The sequence below is a fragment of the Dryobates pubescens genome, chromosome 13 (genome assembly GCF_014839835.1).
Source record: "Dryobates pubescens isolate bDryPub1 chromosome 13, bDryPub1.pri, whole genome shotgun sequence".
NCBI classification, from domain to species: Eukaryota; Metazoa; Chordata; class Aves; order Piciformes; family Picidae; genus Dryobates; species Dryobates pubescens.
The window spans coordinates 3,960,469-3,979,048 of NC_071624.1; the positions used below are offsets into that span (position 1 = coordinate 3,960,469).

Consider the following 18,580-nt stretch of genomic DNA (forward strand, 5'->3'; position numbering starts at 1 on the left):
CTCCATGGCAAATCCTGCCTACATATGTTAATAAGCAGTATTCCCAAAATGTGACGTTTTCCTGGGTCTGGGGCTATTGCACTCTTGCTAAAACAACCCACTGCTTTTCCATGCGATAGACATTTTAGATGCCACTTCTGTGTTTTCGTTGGAGATCACAATATTACTTGTCTACCTTCATTACTTCAGTTAGCCAAACCTGGGGCTGGTCTATGTAGACTTGAATTGAAATGTGCAAGTTGTCTCATAGTAGAGCTTTACAGTTGAAGTTCAACTTTGATTATGTAGAGGTTGGAAAACATAATGACCAATGTGCTTGAAGTCCCCTCTTGATTACTAGAACAATGTGAACACTGTTTAAATATATGGCTGTGATTAAGTTCCAGAAATTAAAATCTTAGTTTAGGCATAGTAGATACATAAAGACACCAGAATCTGTCACTGCAAATAGGAATAGCACCATGTGAGGAAAGGAGCAGAAAGGCAAGTGAATCCATATGCTTAAACACAAAGTTCAGGAGGTTATTTGAGCAAAAAGAAATAGTTGTCAGAAACTGGAAATCCAACACTAGTGAATCCTGCAGTCCAGAGTGGCCCATGTGAGATGGAATTTGAAGAGCAAAGAGTTGAACGCATGAAAACAAACAACAAGAAATTCTTGTGGTATATTAAAGACAGGAAAGACTGTGAGAGATTGGCCAGGTCCCCTGGGCACGTTATTCTATACCCTAGAGCTGTCAACTGCAGGCCTTCATATAGCTTTGTGTGAAGCATCTGATGCGCACAATTTTTGTTCTGTCCCACGGGGACTGGCTCAGTTTCCATTTTTTTCCTTCTGTACAGAGTTCCTTTCTGTCTCAGAAGTCCGTGCCATCCCAGTCCAGTTAACTACAAGATCCAAAAATAATTTCTGAATGTTCCCTGGGCATTTCTATGATATTTTAGCAGCTTTCAGCTAAATCAGATGTCAGATTTTGGGGACCAGTAAGTATAAACGTTTGTATACCTCTAGGTCCCATTCTAACATCAGGTGTTTTGTCTCTGGGAAGATGCAGATGGATGTTTGTCTGACCAGTGCGACATGTGGCTTGGCTGTTGTGCCCTATCTGAATAGTGTAATCAGGGTTGGCAAATTGATGCTTAGATACTGTAAAGAAATATAAAGTGTTCATGAACCTGCTGTGAGAACCAGGATTACCTAAAGTATGCCTAACCTCTCCAAATTTCATAAGGTTCATAAGTTCATAAGTTCATAAGGTTCATAAGTTCATAAGTTCATAAGGTTCATAAGTTCAGTTTAGGAAGGATGTTGACTTGCTGGAACGAGTCCAGAGAAGAGCAACAAAGTTGGTGAGGGGTTTGGAACATAAGCCCTACGAGGAGAGGCTGAGGGAGCTGGGGTTGCTTAGCCTGGAGAAGAGGAGACTCAGGGGTGACCTTATTACTCTCTACAACTACCTGAAGGGAGGTTGTAGACAGATGGATGTTGGTCTCTTCTCCCAGGCAGCCAGTACCAGAACAAGAGGACACAGTCTCAGGCTGCGCCAGGGGAGATTCAGGCTGGATGTTAGAAAAAAGTTCTATACAGAAAGAGTGATTGCCCATTGGAATGGGCTGCCTGGGGAGGTGGTGGAGTCGCCATCACTGGAGGTTTTTAGGAGAAGACTTGACGGGGTACTTGGTGCTGTGGGTTAGTTGCTTGGGCGGTGTTGGATTGGTTGATGGGTTGGACGCGATGATCTTGAAGGTCTCTTCCAACCTGGTTTATTCTATGTATTCTATGTATTCTATGTAAGTACTGATTTATTCTGTTCTGTTCAGAATTGGAGTGTAAGGAGTCCTATGAAGTTCTCCTTTGCCATACTAAGAGCTATACTTCCACCATCATGTTGAAATTCCACAAGCAGTAAATCTCCTGCACTTTGTCTCAGAGGAATAAATTGAAAACCAGTCCTCAAGGTCATATCCTCTAAAACTGGAAACTCCTTCACCTCATACCAGTTTTATTTTAATGGCTTGTATCAGTTACTCTTTTAGTCTTTGCTAAATTACCATTTGATGTGTTTTCTCTGTCTGTGCCTCACTAAATTACAGTCTAATCTTTTCAACATCGGTTGATTTCCATTTCAGAGATGCCTTGACAGTTTCTTGATATGGAGGGGAAGCTTATGGTTCTTACAGGATGAGTAGAGTGTAGATTTTGCTTGTAAATACAGCTTCATTTGCTTCTAAGTCAGTTGGTCTGGCAAAGTTAATGCTGGGGGGAAAACTTCAACACACCACACATTTAAAAGCTACTTGTAGCAGGAGATCTGTTCTTAACCTCTCTGGTAATGAAACCTGTGTTCAAAAAGGGGAGTGCTTAGGAGAGATGATCTCTCCTCAGGTCAGAGCTTGCTTCTCTGGCTCCCTGGAGGAGTTGTGTGGCCGAGACAGCGCTGGGAAAAAGGAAGGGTGGGAATGGAGCTTGGTTAGCATGTTTGAAGTAATTTACTTTCCTGGTTTGATTAAAGTCTGCTAGAGTTCTTATTCCTTGCTTGCTTTAGTAACATCTGTCCTTCAATTTTTGTTCCAGGTGAGGCACATCTGTAGGAGTATTGCTATCCCAGTGATATCTAAAGTGTAACAGCTCTTTTAGTTCACTGGCAGGTGTAGACTACGGACCCTGCTTCCTGTTGTCATGTTGCCTAGAACCAGCAACAAGTGGTGTTAGATGTGTAGCAGGTCTTCCAGTAAAAATGTGTTGAACATAATTTTTTTAAGGTTGTTTGCAAGCAGTTACATATAACATCTCTCTACTGCAATTGGTGAAATGTGACAAACTTGAACTTATTGGTCATGATGTCCTAAATCAGATGATGTTCAGACATTGAGTGGAGTGGCACAGGCAGACCAGAGAATGCTGTTGCAGATGGTGAATGCAGTGAGTAAGCCAAGAAAAAAAATGTTAGGGCATGACATTTTGGAAAATACTTGGTCAAGGCAGAATATGAGTTCAAAACTGCGCTAAGGGGATTTAGATTGAATGTTAGGAAGCATTTCTTTATTGATAGGGTAGTCAGACACTGGCGCTGGCTTTCAGGAGAGGTGGCTGGTGCTTCAAGCCTGTCAGTGTTTAAGATGTGTTTGGATGTTGCCATTAAGGTGTTTTAATTTGGTAAGCCCTGAAGTGGTCAGGCAGTTGTACTAGATTCCCTTCCCATAGATACGGTGTATTCTATTCACAAGGAGCTGGTTTATAACCTTTCCCAGAACAGATTAATCAAATCAACTTCACACCACCCCCACCCCCAAGTAATCTTATGGAGAGTGTCATTATACAAGATTGATTGAAGGACAAGATAAAACTCTTTGAAATTTGACATTTCTGGAAGGAAAAGGCAGGAGATCTGTCAGAGGAATTAAAATGGCCTTACAGAATGCTAATGATTTTGTGAATGTAAAGGCCCTGCTTTCTTGGCAGAAAACTTAAGTGTTCACTGAAGTTCTATGGGGATTTTGAGGATTAAGAGCTGTATTGCAGAACTAGGATAAAGTTTGTGTAATCCAAAATGATTTTTGAACTGGGTCTGAAATGTAGCAAATGTGTTTTTCTTCAGGGCTTAGAATTTTTTATGCCTTATCTGTTACCCTCTCATTTTCAGTATACCAGTAATTTCCTTATTTGGTTGGATGGTTCTTCTCTTGGTTTCTTTCCATGCTCCTGAAGGGCTTGATCCCATTACAGGGTTACACAGATAAAGTTTCATGCCAAAGGGTCTTTCTTAAAGCATGCAATCAGTTCTGGGGCTTCAGAAAGTAGAATTTAACCAGTGGAAAGTGCCTAGTAAAATGAATTTAAAGATCTAGAAAAAGAAGTGGATAATTTACTTGGTAATGAAAATGGCTAAATCTTGTAATTTCTCCTGAAACAAACCCATTGCTGTCAGAATATTTCACAGTGGTGATTTCCTGCCCCACTTCCTTTTCAAAACGTCATGTTTACTGTTTTTTTGACGGAGCTAAAAATGTGATACGTAAATGAATGGGGTACCAAAGTGGATTTATTTTCATTGATTCCATGTGACCTTGAAGATAAGCTTTTTAAAGAAGATTAATTCATAATAGACTTTGTCTTTTAGTTAAGGATCTGTTTGTTTGGTATAATGTAAACTATACAAAGTTTGGACAGAACCGAATGATTAAAACTGGCTGTGTTTGTAGCATAGGAGAATAAATGGCTACAGTATGGGGAACTCTCTGTGCTTACTATTGAGAATTAAACTTTTTGTCTTAGAAGAGTAACTGGTAGACATGAGAGCGTTAAACTGCTCTTCTGAAAAGGCAGGCCTGTGCTATAGCAGAGGGAATAGCTGTGCCTTGGAAACAGTTTTACTATGGGTTTTTTTACATCTGAGGTGTGTATGAGGTAGGGCTCCTGTCAAAGCTTTGAAGTGGGATTTTGGACTTCACACCTGGGTGATTTTCTGACTTGAGAAAGCAAGCTGGCAATAAGATATACTGCATGAGTCTGTTTGGAAGTATGGAGACACAAATGTAATAGATGGCAAAGTAAAAGGCAATTTACAGCTGCGGCTTACAGCTGCAGAAGTTGTCTGTCATAGGGTGGTTCCTGTGCAGGAGCAGCTCTTTGTCTTGTTCCAGCTCTTCTCCAGTTTAGACAGCTCCCCAAACTTCTTTGCAAACTAGAGCACTTAGTAATATTAGACAGGTTGTTCACCATGGCCTTGAGATAAAAGCCAAATATTTTTCATATATGTGTCCAGTGTTTTCTCTCATGTATATTGAGCTTTACAAATCAACTTCTTACTTACAAATATTTCCAGTTTTCTGATTCATTGGACCATTGTTCTGCAGTGGTGCCCTCTCACCTAAAACACACTTCAGGGTTAAGTGGAGCTCGTTATGACTTACAATACCATTTACATAGATCACAATTCTGATGCTTTAGTTCTAAATACTCTTTGCTAAACTCCCTCTAAAGCTACCTGGAAAGGGAAGCTCTGAATTGTAATTAGCAAGCATTTTATTGGTGCAGTCCATCTCAGATCACTAATTCATGCTGGAAGTCTGCTGTAGCCTAATGGCTAATTCATTTTCATTATCAGATTGATTTACATGCAACTCTCATTCTTCATAAAGTTGTGGAGTAAACAATTGCAAAATGTTTAACAGGACTATAAAAACTACACAGATGAGAGGTTTTAGCAATCACATATTAAAACCAGTATGGCAGATGTGTGTGATGGATAGCTTGACCATCAATTCAAGATGGAATATTTCTCTAGTAGAGTTTCCATTGCTGATGACCAGTGTTTAACTAAAGCAAATGAAGTATACATTGTAATGTACCAAATACCCATAAGCAATAGAGGGAGTGATACAATGGTGACTTCATTAATCCAACATGAGAAAGCAGAAGAAAACTGTAATGCATTCCCACAAAAGTGTTTGGGCCTGCAGTCAGTGAGATAATTGGTAACATCAGTGGTCTTCAGGAGGCAAAGCTTATGCTTAATACCTTCCCAAATTAGAGCTCAAGTTCAGAGTGAGTTTCAGGCATAAAACTTGAGAGGAATGCTCCTTTTTGTGGGAAGAGACTGAAAGGAAGCAGAAATGATCTGTGAGGGTTTTATGAGTTCTGACATACTAGGGAAAAGCTCCCAGAAAAAGTGGGCAAAATCGTTTGCACGCCTCTTTCATGTGAGAATAAACAGGTCCTGAAGAGGAGAATGGTCTGTCACGTTATGAGGACACACTGGTAACTTACTGAAGTGAGGACTTAACGTGACATCAAGAAGCCCTGTTAACAAAACAAACACCAGCTTTTTAAGCTAATCCATCATTCAAAATCACAGACTTTTTTTAGCAGTCTTTGAAGGTCAGCAAACCCAGAGGGGAAACAGTTGGTCCCTTGCAGGTCACCAGATATTGGAAGTTCAGGACTATTCTTAAGAGCCTCAGCTGAGTGCATGACTATGCATGGTCCTTGAGTCAGATAACTTAGATCCAAGCTATAAAGATGTATACAGAGGAGTATGAAATGGACAAAGCATGCCTGTTGATTCTTCAGACTTTATCAAGCCTATCCTTATTTTCTCCTACAAAATCTCTCTGCTGTTGTAACTCATGGAACAAATGATGTGCTGAATTGTGATCTGACCACATTAGACTTAGGGGATGGATAAGCATGCACAGGGCTGCAACTGTGCGGCTTCTTGAATTTAAGCAAATTCCGTGATCTCGTGAAGTCCTACTCATCTCAGAAGGCATCTGGTTATGTATGCCAATGCTGAAATATGGTGTCATGGTGGCTTTATTTTTAGCAAGAACTGCAGAGTTTTCTTTACAGGGAAGTTTCATTGCTTTGGCCTTTGGTCTTCATTGGTGCAAATGGGACTTGCCCTCTAAAACCTCTGTCTGGATAAACTTACCTTCATGTATTTTCTTTTTTAAGGAAGGAATTTCAGGAGAGAAAGAAGTGTGTTGATTTATTGCTGCTAACGGACTTTATGTGCTTTCCCTTAGGAATAAGTGGAGCTATTTCTCCACAAGCATCTGGTTAGTAATCAAATCACCAACATCTGTACTTCTGCCTGTGCTGACCCATATGTTGAACACATGCCAGTCACTTGAAGGAATTTGGAGGATAAATTGAGAAGCCCTTCACCCATGAAGAAAAATGTGTTCTATTTTTATAAGATTATTGTAAGCATTGATCCACCTTCAGTTTTTCCATTGAGAGAAGCTTTGCTAGCATGGGAAATTTTGAGAAGCACCACCAAGAATATTTTCCTAAAGTTATGGTGTCTGTTGAAGTCAGCCATGGAAGTCTTTCCCCCTATTTTCCTTCAGTGGAATAGTGAATGTCCTTGTTCTGACTGTAAAGAAAGTCCATGAAGAAGGTCAGTTTCGTCAGGCAAACACTTCTTTTCAATTACCTTATGCTATCAAATATGTTAGCAAAATGATCAACAAGAGGAGACAGCCAAGAATAGATGTTGTAGGACAGGTTTTTGGGTTTTAAGCATTAATTGGCTCTATCTTTCATCCAAGGCCAATAGCTTTGCCTTTAAGCTGAATGATTATATGCTTTCTGGCACTATGGAGGAGACCAATGCCTCTCACCCTGCTCACCATACATGAACCATTTAGTGGCCAGTATGAAAGTGGAACAATACAGAAGAATGCTTTCTGCTGAAATTTGGATGAGGATACTGCGTGCAGGTATGCCGCTAGTTTTGGTGAACAGGACTTGTCCAAGGGTCTGGAAAACATAAAAGGCACTGAATTAAACCATTTGCAGAATATTACTTCTATGAGAATGTCACTGCACCAAGACTTTGCTATAGGACTTTGTTTTCCTTAATTTACTCTAAAAAGGCTACCTATGTAGAGTAGCCGGAGAAAGAAGTGTGGGTAAATTAGTAGGTTCACAGTACTGGGGAATTTAAGCTGAAGTTCCCCAATCCAGAATCAGAAGTGGCTGAAGGGTTTCGTGGCCCAGGCTTTTGAACAAATTTGAAGTACCCAGTGTTTGTGCAGACTGCCATTCAGTGTCTGACTGCCCTGGTGAGTAATGATCCTTTTCCCTCTTGCAGCTGAGAGCTGGAAGCTCAGTGTGTGGGCACATGGAGCACAATTCTCAAGCCAGCTGGCAGTTCTGGGTTAGAGAGTCTTCATTGTTGAACACACAGGATTCCATTATTGCTGTTCTCTGCATAAAGACTGTTGTTTTTGTTTTGAAGCTGTTGATAAATACATGAAATCTAGATATTTTTTTTTAAACCAAAAAAAAATAATAAAAAGAAGAGGGTTTAAAAGTTTTATTGTTATCTTAGCTCTTCAATGCACATCAGATGTCAATAATTATATTTCTACGTTAACACCTAAACGCGAAGGAAAACCACAAATCCTGAACAACTTTGCCCCCAGATTTCATCTTTGAGCTAATCCTATCTCTTCTATTATTTTTTTTTCCCCCTTAGTTTTTTAGAAACAGATCATAATGGACCACCTAATTAATTCAGCTGGAAAACACAAAATAGTTCACGACCTTCTGAAACAAACGTATTCGTTTTCCTACCGCCAGTTGAACTCCTTAATCAGAGGGTTGAGAAAGTTCTCTCTAGAGACTCCTGTCTGATTGCTTTTCTGTTAATGAAAAGATTCCCAGAAGAATGAAAATACTTTCACATCTTCCTGCTTTCTCGATTGACCGAGAAAGGATAATTTTTTGTTCTTTTTTCTTAACTAATGCAAGTCTCTGAAACTATTTTGTACTTTGTCAATATTATTTAATACACAAGAGATACACAAATTACCTCAGTTTCTTCTGTGTCCCAAATTCATGGGCAGCTTTGCAGTGTGTCCCTGCCATGAAATACGTGCGTGCAGTGCTGCACTACATTGGAGACAAGCTTAAGGGTGTTCTCAGTACGCTGGTCACATCTGGATTCTACAGATATGTTCTCCATAGGTAACATCACAGTGCTCAGTGCCTCACTGGTTGTCATCAGTGCCACCATGCAAGTCAAGCAACAGAGAGAAGCTTGTAGTATTTTTGGCAAGCCTTGCTTGCTTGCTCTCCAAGACCAACTGTGTCAAATGTGCAGTGTATTGGAGCTCCAATGGACCACCAACATGAATGCCTTCTCTTTCTCTAATGATGGCATCTGTTCCTCTCTGGTATTGGTACCTGGCACTGTGCATAGTTGGCACAGCTTTTACTTTCTCTATGGTTTCCCTCTGTAGGAAAGCTGCAGAAGCAATTTTTGGCAATATTTTGCCAGTTGTTTTTTGACCAGTCCTTCTCCTCATGTACTGTAAACCAGCAATATCTCTACATAGCCACATTTTACTTGTACATTACCAGTGTCCTTGCCTGATTGCATTTGGGACTTTATGATTTTTGTATGGCAGTAGTCCATGGTTACTACAACGTGCTTGCTCCTTAGTATTTCCACGTATGTCCTACATGTGTTGTCATTTTCATGTTGTCATCACCCTAACCTAGGCATAAATTCCGGTTGAGAGGTTGTTTAACTCTACGTAGGCCCAGAGCATTCAGAGTCCCTCAGGCTCTCCAGCCAGTTGTGACTGCACAGAGATTCTTCCACAAGTCTGTTTTAGTTCTGAAGGCTACATTATTGAATTGCAAAAGTGCTTGTGATTAAAATAGTCTGGGAAATCCGGAGAAAAGCAATCCCCTTTTGTTCAGTGGGAAGAGATTACCTGAAGCTTGTAATCCTAGAGATTGCAATAAAGGCATTATCTTACTTACTAACTAGCCCCATGCTAGCACACATAGTGAAGTGATTCACAGTATTGAAAAACTGCTTACACACATGGAAAAGTAATTGCTACAGACCCCAGAAAGAATGAGGTAATTGTTTTACACTATCTCCCAATGACAGTAGCATGTTTGTGTGTCAGTGCTTAATTTGTACAGTCACCAGCAGCAGTGACCTCCCTGGCTGGCCTCAGCTGTAGGCAAGTCCTAGTGGTGCTTTGAGTTTCATCCCTCATAGTGTGTTTTGGTAATAACCATGTGAGTTTTGGGAAGTGTATGGTTATGGTTTAATAACCAAACTATTATGTATTGAAAAGTCTGTAGAAAAAGTGTTCAAGGCATTGGCACTGCCATATATACCAAGTATCTCTTCTGAAGAACCCAAACCACTTACTAGAGACCAGTACAAATCCTGTCTGACACAATGCAAGTCTTGGATTGTTGGGCCACCACACCTTTTAGGGCTGACTGTTTTTATAACAGTAATCACACATGTCAAAATAAAAACCAGCAAAAAAAACCCCACAAGAAGAACCTCACTTGAAAAGATACCTGGGGGCTACATCATCCCATGAAGTGATGATTCAGAGTTGATTTTTAAGAAAATGTTGTCCAAGCTGCTTTATTTTCTATGGGAAAATGATGACTTTACAGTTCTGCTACATCTTTGTAATTGTTCACAGGGTTTTAGTAAAGAAAAAATAAAAGCCAATGCTATTTATTTTTTTTTTATGTGGCAAATCTTAGAAAAGTTAGATCAGACCTAATTTAAGCACTGTAGTTTTTCTGTGGATCCATCTTGAAAGAAATGTTGCTGGGTACAGAGCTGTCATTCAAAGCTGTTTTGCAAGTGCTTTGTGCTGCAATCCATCCTGGGAATTGTGTGCTTCTTTCTGTAGCTGTGGTCTCCAGTCATCACTGTCCATGTTAGTGACTGATCAAATAAATCAGATAATATCCATAATTTCTGCTTGAAGTTTGATGGCTATTAAACTTCAGAGATAGTTACAGTTATGTGAGGAAGCTAGCTACCTACAGAGATGTGATTGCTTGTGGTTTTGTTTGTTGTTTTTTTTTTTCCTTGTAGATTGCGAGTACTGTTTTTATAAGTCAATTGTTCTTGGAAAGCAAATTAAAGGCATAGTTAATGCTGTTGAAGCACAGCCGTAGTTTGCTCCTCAGTTATTTTGGCCCAACTCCTGTTAAAACTGTGAGTTGATGTGATTAAGTAATAGCTGACAGGTCGGAACTTGGCAGATATGAGTCATCTTTTGGAATTCCTTTGACTGAACGAGAATAATCCTGATGGCCATGGCTTTATAAAACATCCAGCCATAGTGCTCAGGGCTTTTACTGCTCTTCTAGGTCATCTTACCATGCTGATGCTATATGTCCATCAGCCTTCACTGCACAAATATTCCCAAAGAGCTACTTGCTTTATTTATCTATCAGTGGAAGCCCAGTGGTGTCATAGGAGGTTAATTCCACATCTGGTCTCCAGCTTTCTCTTGGTTGACTGATTTAGTTGTACTTGAGACTGCTCACTTTAAAAAGGAGTAATTGCACTCTATAATTATAGTGTATAAAATAATGCACAGCTGTACTGAAATGCAGTATACAGAAACAATAAACAGCTAAATTTAATTACCAGCTCATTCACTGCACCCACAAAAAGTTTGAAGCTGAAATAAATAGTGGGCAGCTCAAAATCAGGTTAGCAAACTGTAACTGACTTTGAAGTATTATAACTTAATTATTTTATATAAACATCTCCATCTAGTGTTTTCTTGAAAGAGGGCAGATGTGGTTTGGTACAGCAGGGTCTGGAGCTTTGTCCAGCCTGTGCTTGTTAAATACTTTAGCAGGCAGTTTCAATTTTGTTATATGCTGTTCTGTTAATGATAAAGCCCAGGGCACCAAGTCGAACAAGTGTGTGCACTGTGGTCACTACTTCCAGCAATTTGGGTATATTCCCCAGCACACAGTCCACAGAAATCCTTATTTGATTTCATGGCAAAATGACCAGAACAGAAGAAAAGTTTGTTATTTATCACTGGATTGTTCTTTTGTTATTATTAAAGTACCTCCCAGGCCTGTCTACTCCCTATTTTCTCTTTGCATTTCCAGCTCATGTGAAGCAGTGAGCCTATTTTGAACTTGGTGAAGTTAGTTCTATTATCAGTGCTTTCAGAATCAATTACTCACCAGCATAAGCCAAAATTAAGGGTTTTGATGTTCATCATTGTCCCCAAAATATGAGTTGCATATTTCCTCCCCTCTCTCTGTGCAAGATTTTAAAGAAGCCACTTAAATTTAAAAAAAAATAAAAAGAGTAGAAGGATGTGCGTTGTGTGTTCTGCAGTTCAGGAGAGGGTATGGAGTAGCAGTCTGAGAGGTGTGTTGCTTCCTTTATAATTGCCTGGCTGTGCCAAGACTGAAAAAATAGATTTATGCGTGTGGAAACAACGATCAAGACTAATTTTCATGCCAAGATAGAAGCTTTAAGATAGCACTTTGAGGTGTTGAATCCTGTTGATGTTGTTGGAAGTCAGTCTTCCAACAGACCATTTGGCAACTGTTTTTCCTTGAGTAACTTAGCTTGGCCTGCAGCACCCAATTACAACAGTGAGTCTGCTACTCTGAAACTCAGAGCACCAGGCTTGCTTGTGTCCCGTGTTACATTGGCAAACCAAGCTCTCCAGGCTTCCAGCACAGCAGATATTTGCTAAGGAAAGAGCAGTTACTCTCTTACTCTGCAAGCCTCACTGTTACAATTTTTTTTAAGCTTTGGGACTTTTTGTAAGTTTTCATAGAATGGTTTGAGTTGAAAAGGACCTTGGAGAATCATCTAATTCTAACGCCCCTGCCATGGGCAAGGACACTTTCCACTAGACCAGGTTGTGAAAGACCCCATCCAACCTGGCCTTAAACGCTTCTAGGGGGGAGGTATGGCCATTCCTCCCTGGGCAACCTGTTCCAGTACTTTTCCAAGTTTTGTAACTTTTCTTAAATTAAAAGCAGTCTTAAATTACACTTGGAACTGAGCAGAGGGTTAAAAGATGATAGTTGTAGCTTGTAAACAATTCTACTCATTGATTTTAAGCTAATCAGCATTGTCCATAGCTGTTAGGTACAGATAGCAGGAGGCACAGAATTCTTACCTTTCACCCTGGGCAGAAGTTTCCATTAACAGGTACATGATGGGATAGTTATCTGATGTTATCAACACAGACAGACTCGCAGACTGTTAAGTAAACACCTTGCCCTTACACACAATAATGGCTTTCCATGTCTTCTTTTTTTTCCTTCCCTCTGTCTGATCTGTATTCTGAAGGAGTGATTAGCTCTAACGACATCATACCTTCTCCTTGCTATAAGGGTGAGCAAATATGGACTTCTGAAAACTGACTTTGCTTTCTTTTGAACCTGTTTTGCAGTCTGCCTTACTAAAAGCAACTACAGGAGGTGAATAGAAAGCAAGAGATGCTTCCAGTTGCCCCAGATTCTGAGAGCTTTCAGATTTTTCCGTGACCCAAAATATTTTGGAGTATGTTTGCAATGTTTCCAGCAAGTAATGGTGTAGTGTCAACTATGATGTGGTAGATATTGGCTAATATGTGTATGAACATGTTATTTCTCATCAAGAGTGACTATTTGTGTGGGAAGACTGCCATTCTAAAATCATTAAGCCACATGAAAAGGCATAGGGTCTTAATAAAGAGTGTTGGCCTGAGCTTTGGCCCTGTGGTCAGCAGAATTCAGGATAAATAAGAGGAAAAATTCCACTGCTTGACAGTTCTTTGCTGCTAACAAATGTCACAAAATAGAAATGAAACTTTTCCAAAGCGGCTGAATGAGGGAATCGATTTCAGGTTCTGTGTTTGCAAACATGACACAATTTGTTTTATACTTGCATCCTTTTTTAAAGGAATCCTGAGATCTTAAATCCCCATCTGTTCATCTTGTTTAATGATGCTTTTTGAGTACTCTTCTTCTTTTAAACACCTTTAGAGATCATTGCGTATCCAAAAACCCAGAACTCTGGAGTTTTATCATCTGTGTGCCATGGAGATGCGTATCTGGGTGTGATTTTCTGCTGTGTACATTTTTCTGTTCATCAAATTGCAAACAGTACGTTCTTAAATTCTACTGCTGCAAAATATTAATAGGTTGTCCTTTAATTTGGCGAGTTATAAAGATGCAGAAGATTTAATGGATTTAAAGGCATTAAAAGGAATCTATTGTTCAACAAACTGTGGCTTTCATTCATTCTGTAACTCTTAATAAATGCAAGATGTTGTAGGGAAAGGAGCCAAATATTAGAGTAGTCCTATGAGACCAAACAAATAATGGAGCTACTTAAATTTGTCATTCTTTTCATGATTACACTCAAATCTAAAATATACACAGATGTTATTTCTGCATAGATTGCCTCAGTGTTTGCTTCTACTCTTGCTTTATTGAGCATTGTTAAATATTTTCTGCAGTATTAACCATATAATGGTTTCCTTTTTATTTTGGTTTTTTTTTTAAAGCAGCTCATGGATTTTTAAATTTCAGTTCAGCACACATTCAGTTTCTGCAGTGTGTAAGGTATTGTTAATGCAGTGGGAGAGGCTGTGTTAGCAGGGTGGTCTTACCCTGTCAGTTCTGCGGGCAAAGTGCCAGTTTTGAGTCACATGCAGCAGCATAATGGCAGTGGCAGTAGCTTGCCTTTCACGTGTGTATCGTGGTTTGCACTCAGTTTGATGACTTCAGCCTTTGTAGATAAGGAGATTCAAACTAAATTTGAAGCTGAGCTTCAGCTACTGCAGGACAGAAATGGTGTGCACAGTGTCTGGTGATAGACTTCATTTTGGAAAATGGTTCCCATGCTAACATTGCTGTGTTGGATCTGTGCCAATAGAAGAATGAGGATTTGGACTGTTTCATAATCCAGCAAGTTGGAAGTTGCTTAGCCTCTCCTAATTCTCCCTATCTGAACCTTGTAGTTCCTTACAGAATAAGATCTCAATAGCTTGTCGAGGTCTGGTAGAAGAGAGAGAATCACAGAATGTTAGGACTGGAAGGGACCTCTGGAGGTCATCCAGTCCAATTCCCCTGCCAGAGCAGGATCACCTAGAGTAGGTCACACAGGAACACATTTTGAAATCTCCAGAGAAGGAGACTCCATAACCTCTCTGGGCAGCCTGTTCCTGTGCTCTGTCACCCTCACAGTGAAAAAGTTTTTCCTTATGTTCACGTGGAGCCTCCTATGCTCCAGTTTACACCCATTGCCCCTTGTCCTATTATTGGACATCACTGAGAAGAGCCTGGCCTCTTGCCCTTTGTGTATTTATAAACATTAATGAAGTTCTAAGGATAAGGCTGCAGGAGAAGAGGTTGTAGCCCAGACATGAACTTGGAGAGCTGTTGTACCTGACTGAATTGAAGTAGAGATGTCAGCAATTTAAAACCACAAGAAACTATTGCAAAGTGAGTCATTGATTGCAGTGTTTACGTGGCATGAGGAGTTACTCAAAGCTGTATTTACAACATTTTTACCTCTGCCTGTACTTTTACCTAAACCCCAAACAGATCTTCAGGTAGGGAAAATATGGAGGGAATCTTTGGAAAATGTTGGAACAGCAGTGTTGGGCAGATTGATGCATGTTTCTCCCAGTAGCACTATCAGATGTAGCGAGGAGATTTCTGTTTCAGAAACACATTCTGCATCATCTTCTGCCATACAGTGAGCTTAAATCAGGACAGAGTCCTACTGGAGAAGTCACTGGTGCAAAATCTGGTGAGATAAGTCAGGAATCTTTTATGATTTTTCTTGCATTAGGTGTATCAACTGTAGCCACTGGCTGGTTTGAACAGTAAAACATCTCTGTAATGATGGATGTGTTTCTGTCAGAGGGAGGCTATCACTCACAGCCAGTCTGTGCCATGCTCATGATCAATAAGCATGGATGCTGTGTGTGCAAAGCGACGCTTTTCAATCTGTGCCTGTTACAATGAGCATAATGCATTTTTTAGTGTATGTGAATGCTAGGAAGCAGGCTGGAAGCCCAGCATGCAAACTGGTTACCTCGTTGGCCTGGCAGGCACTCTGCTGCTGACAGAGCAGCAAAACCAGCGTGGCATCTTGTCATAACTAGGCTTGTCTCCAGAAGCTCATTTTCAAACACTAGCAGTTCAGATGTGAAATTTCCAGAGGTGAGCTGTATTTGACCAGCTGTGTTTGACTGTTACAGACACATCAGTGGTGATGCCAAATGTTTTGTCAGCACATGACAAATGGTTTGAACAAAATCCTCCTCATGCAAGGTGATTTTGCTTGACTTTCATTAAGCAGTTACCTGAGTGTTAATTCAGCTTCCAGAGCTGGCTGTTGTTTCGTTTTTCCTGTGGTCTTAAATCAAGAAGGGACTTTTCAGGAACATGAGAACAAATATTGTTCTCCACAGTCCTGTTTATTTTAATACTAAAGGAAGAGAAAAATTACATAATGTCTCCATCAAATTCTGGATAATTTTGGTTATGACTTATCTCTGTTCAGAATCAATATATTTGCAATTGATAGTACGTTGTGTGCTGTTGATAGGGGAAGGGAGGGTCTTGAAGTCAGAGCTGTGAAAGAGGATCAGGTATTTCTCCCAGTGCATGCATAGGCTTAGAATTCAGCTTTCTTGCAAGTTCATAAATGGCTAAAGTTTGCTGTATTGCATAGATGAGCACCTGTTTTTTCAGGTAGTAGTAAACCTTCCTTAGGATATAGAAATACAGAGTACCATTGAAAGCATATAATTAATCACTTCTAGAACATGATGCTAAGGTAGCCTCCTCTGTACAACTAGAATGTGAACTCTCATTGCAAGACTGTTTTCATGAAGCCCCATTAGTTCTAATAATCAGTAATTTGATTGTTTCAAGCATTTCTTCATGCCTTAACAATGAAAAGAGACCTGCATGTTTCCTTCTCAAGCATCATTGGTAGAGTGTCTGCATGCATGAGCAGGTTTTTTTGTCTGACCAGTGGTGATAAGGAAGCAAATGAGATACCTTGTGGTTGCTTGCAGAACATCTATAATCAGCATTATAGACATTAAGTCTGTTCTTTTCAGGAGGAATGAAGCATATACCATCACAATTTTCTAACTTTACTAAATATGATATATAATATACTTTACTAAATATATATTTTATATATATATAGAAATATATATAATATACTTTACTAAATATAATATACTTTACTAAATATTATATATTAATATACTTGTCTCAGAATAACACAGATTTTAATTGAAAGCAGTTAAAGGGTTTGAAAATAAAATACTGCATGATTTCTAGTCTACAACCCAGTATCCCAGGAAGTTGCTGAAGTCTGTTTTCTTGGGTTGCAAATTTTCATTGACTGTTCAGCTCTCACGTTTCACTGGCTGTTTTTTCCTCAGGACAATAAGTCCTCATCGGTGTGTTTCATGAACTTTTCAGTTGTGCTTTTTAGGGATGTAGAAGCAACAGCATCAGACTGCGTTGGCATTGTGGGAGGCAGTCGTACCTCCCATATGATGAGTTGAATGTCTGTTGAATGATGAGTTGAACGTCTGTTAGAGAGCATGTGTAGTTCAAGGAGGAAACTTAAAGCACTGTTTTCATGTTTTGAAATTTGGCATTGACTTTTTAGTATGATAAATTCAAAAAATGATATTTAGGTTTTGTGTGGAAACAAACGCATGGAGTGATGGGGCAAACAAAAACAGGTAATAGTTTGCAGCAGCAGACAGCTAACTGCGCTACAGGTTAGGTTGTTTCAACATTTCCATCATGAGTCCAATGAAATGAATGAGTTTTGTGTCAGTTGTTAAAGTCTGAAATCTATCAAGGTGTTTCTCAGCCTGAGAATGATCTTTCTTCTTATCTGTAGTATATCCGAGTTCTTAATTTCTAGGGTCTTACAAGCACTTGCAGAACATTAGTTGCTGTAATAGCAGTGGGAATGCTGCAGTGATCCTCTGGCAGAAGCATACAGCGAGTGTGTGTGTAAAATGCTGATGATTTCATGTACAATGAGATATGTTGTGTTATGTGTTGAGTTAAATCACACTTTGTCGTAAAAGGGATTGTAATGCTTATCATAACACCCAAGTTAGTTGCCCAGGGAGATGTAAGAGAGGAAGGCACTGAGCAGGCTTTTCTACAAAACTTTGCCAGTGTGTGCTAATCTTGACTTAGAGTATTGTATCTGTGCCTTTGCCAAGCTGATCTTTGGGCGACTTCGGTTTGTGTTACATTGCAGTGAATCACATGGTGATGTTCGGATGAATGTAGAGTAGGGTTAGACAGAAAACCCATTATCTGGCCAGTCCTCAGGAGGTATAGAGTGATAGGTCTCCTGCCTTGACTGGAAATAGTTGCCATCCAGAGAATGATTTATGTTGCAGCCTTTTTGTTGTAAAGCTTCCAAAGAAAGCATTGGGAATGGTGTGGATTACTGTCTTCTGTGTCATTAAAAATAATCTTGGGAACCAATCCCTTCCTTGGCCCTTGTCTATGAACTCTAGCACCTCAGCCAGTGTTTGAGGTATATAATATTTGCCTTCTGCAATTTGAAATGTGTTAACCACAGCACTCCTTAAATATTTTTAAGCCACTCAAACATGGTGTAGTTAAAGATGATAGTGTTTTCCTGACTTTATTATTTCATTTTGGTGTTGGTTCATGGCAGACTTGGTATCAAGTCCTGCTCAACCACTGACTGGTGTCCAAACCTAGATGGTCTTAACAGTGAAAGAATTTATTCACACATCATCTTGACTTCATCCTTGATTTGTACCGTGCATAAAGTGCCTCTCATCCACCCACTCACAGGACTAAGAAACAAAAGCTTCAACTTCTGTTTGGTTTTGGTCATCTCACAAATTTTCATTGAGCTAGAGGGATGTTTTGGAACTATACCTGGTTGTACTTGGTGCCGTGGTTTAGTCATGAGGTCTGTGGTGACAGGCTGAACTTGATGATCTTTGAGGTCTCTTCCAGCCTTGGTTATTCTGTGAAATTGCCCAAATGTGGGGTTGATTACAAAGGCCATCTTACAGAGACCATGCCTGCACTCACTGGACTTTCTGAGTCCTTCATTGACCTCTAGTGTTTGGGTCAGACTTCAGCTAGTGAGAATACTGGCTTTTTTTTATTGCTACTTTTTAAAGAAAACACTTGTCCATTATATGTTACCTTTATTATGCACATGTAATATTTAGGTGTATTTTTAATCGTGTTGCTGATGATATTAACTATTAG

The 18,580-nt window shown here is 39.7% G+C and overlaps 1 protein-coding gene across 1 annotated transcript in view; it reads left to right on the forward strand.

Annotated features, from left to right (window-relative positions):
* LOC104309989 (glypican-5) overlaps nucleotides 1–18,580 on the forward strand; it is a 390,036-nt gene that overhangs the window by 68,855 nt on the left and 302,601 nt on the right. The gene's annotated exons all lie outside the window — the stretch shown is intronic.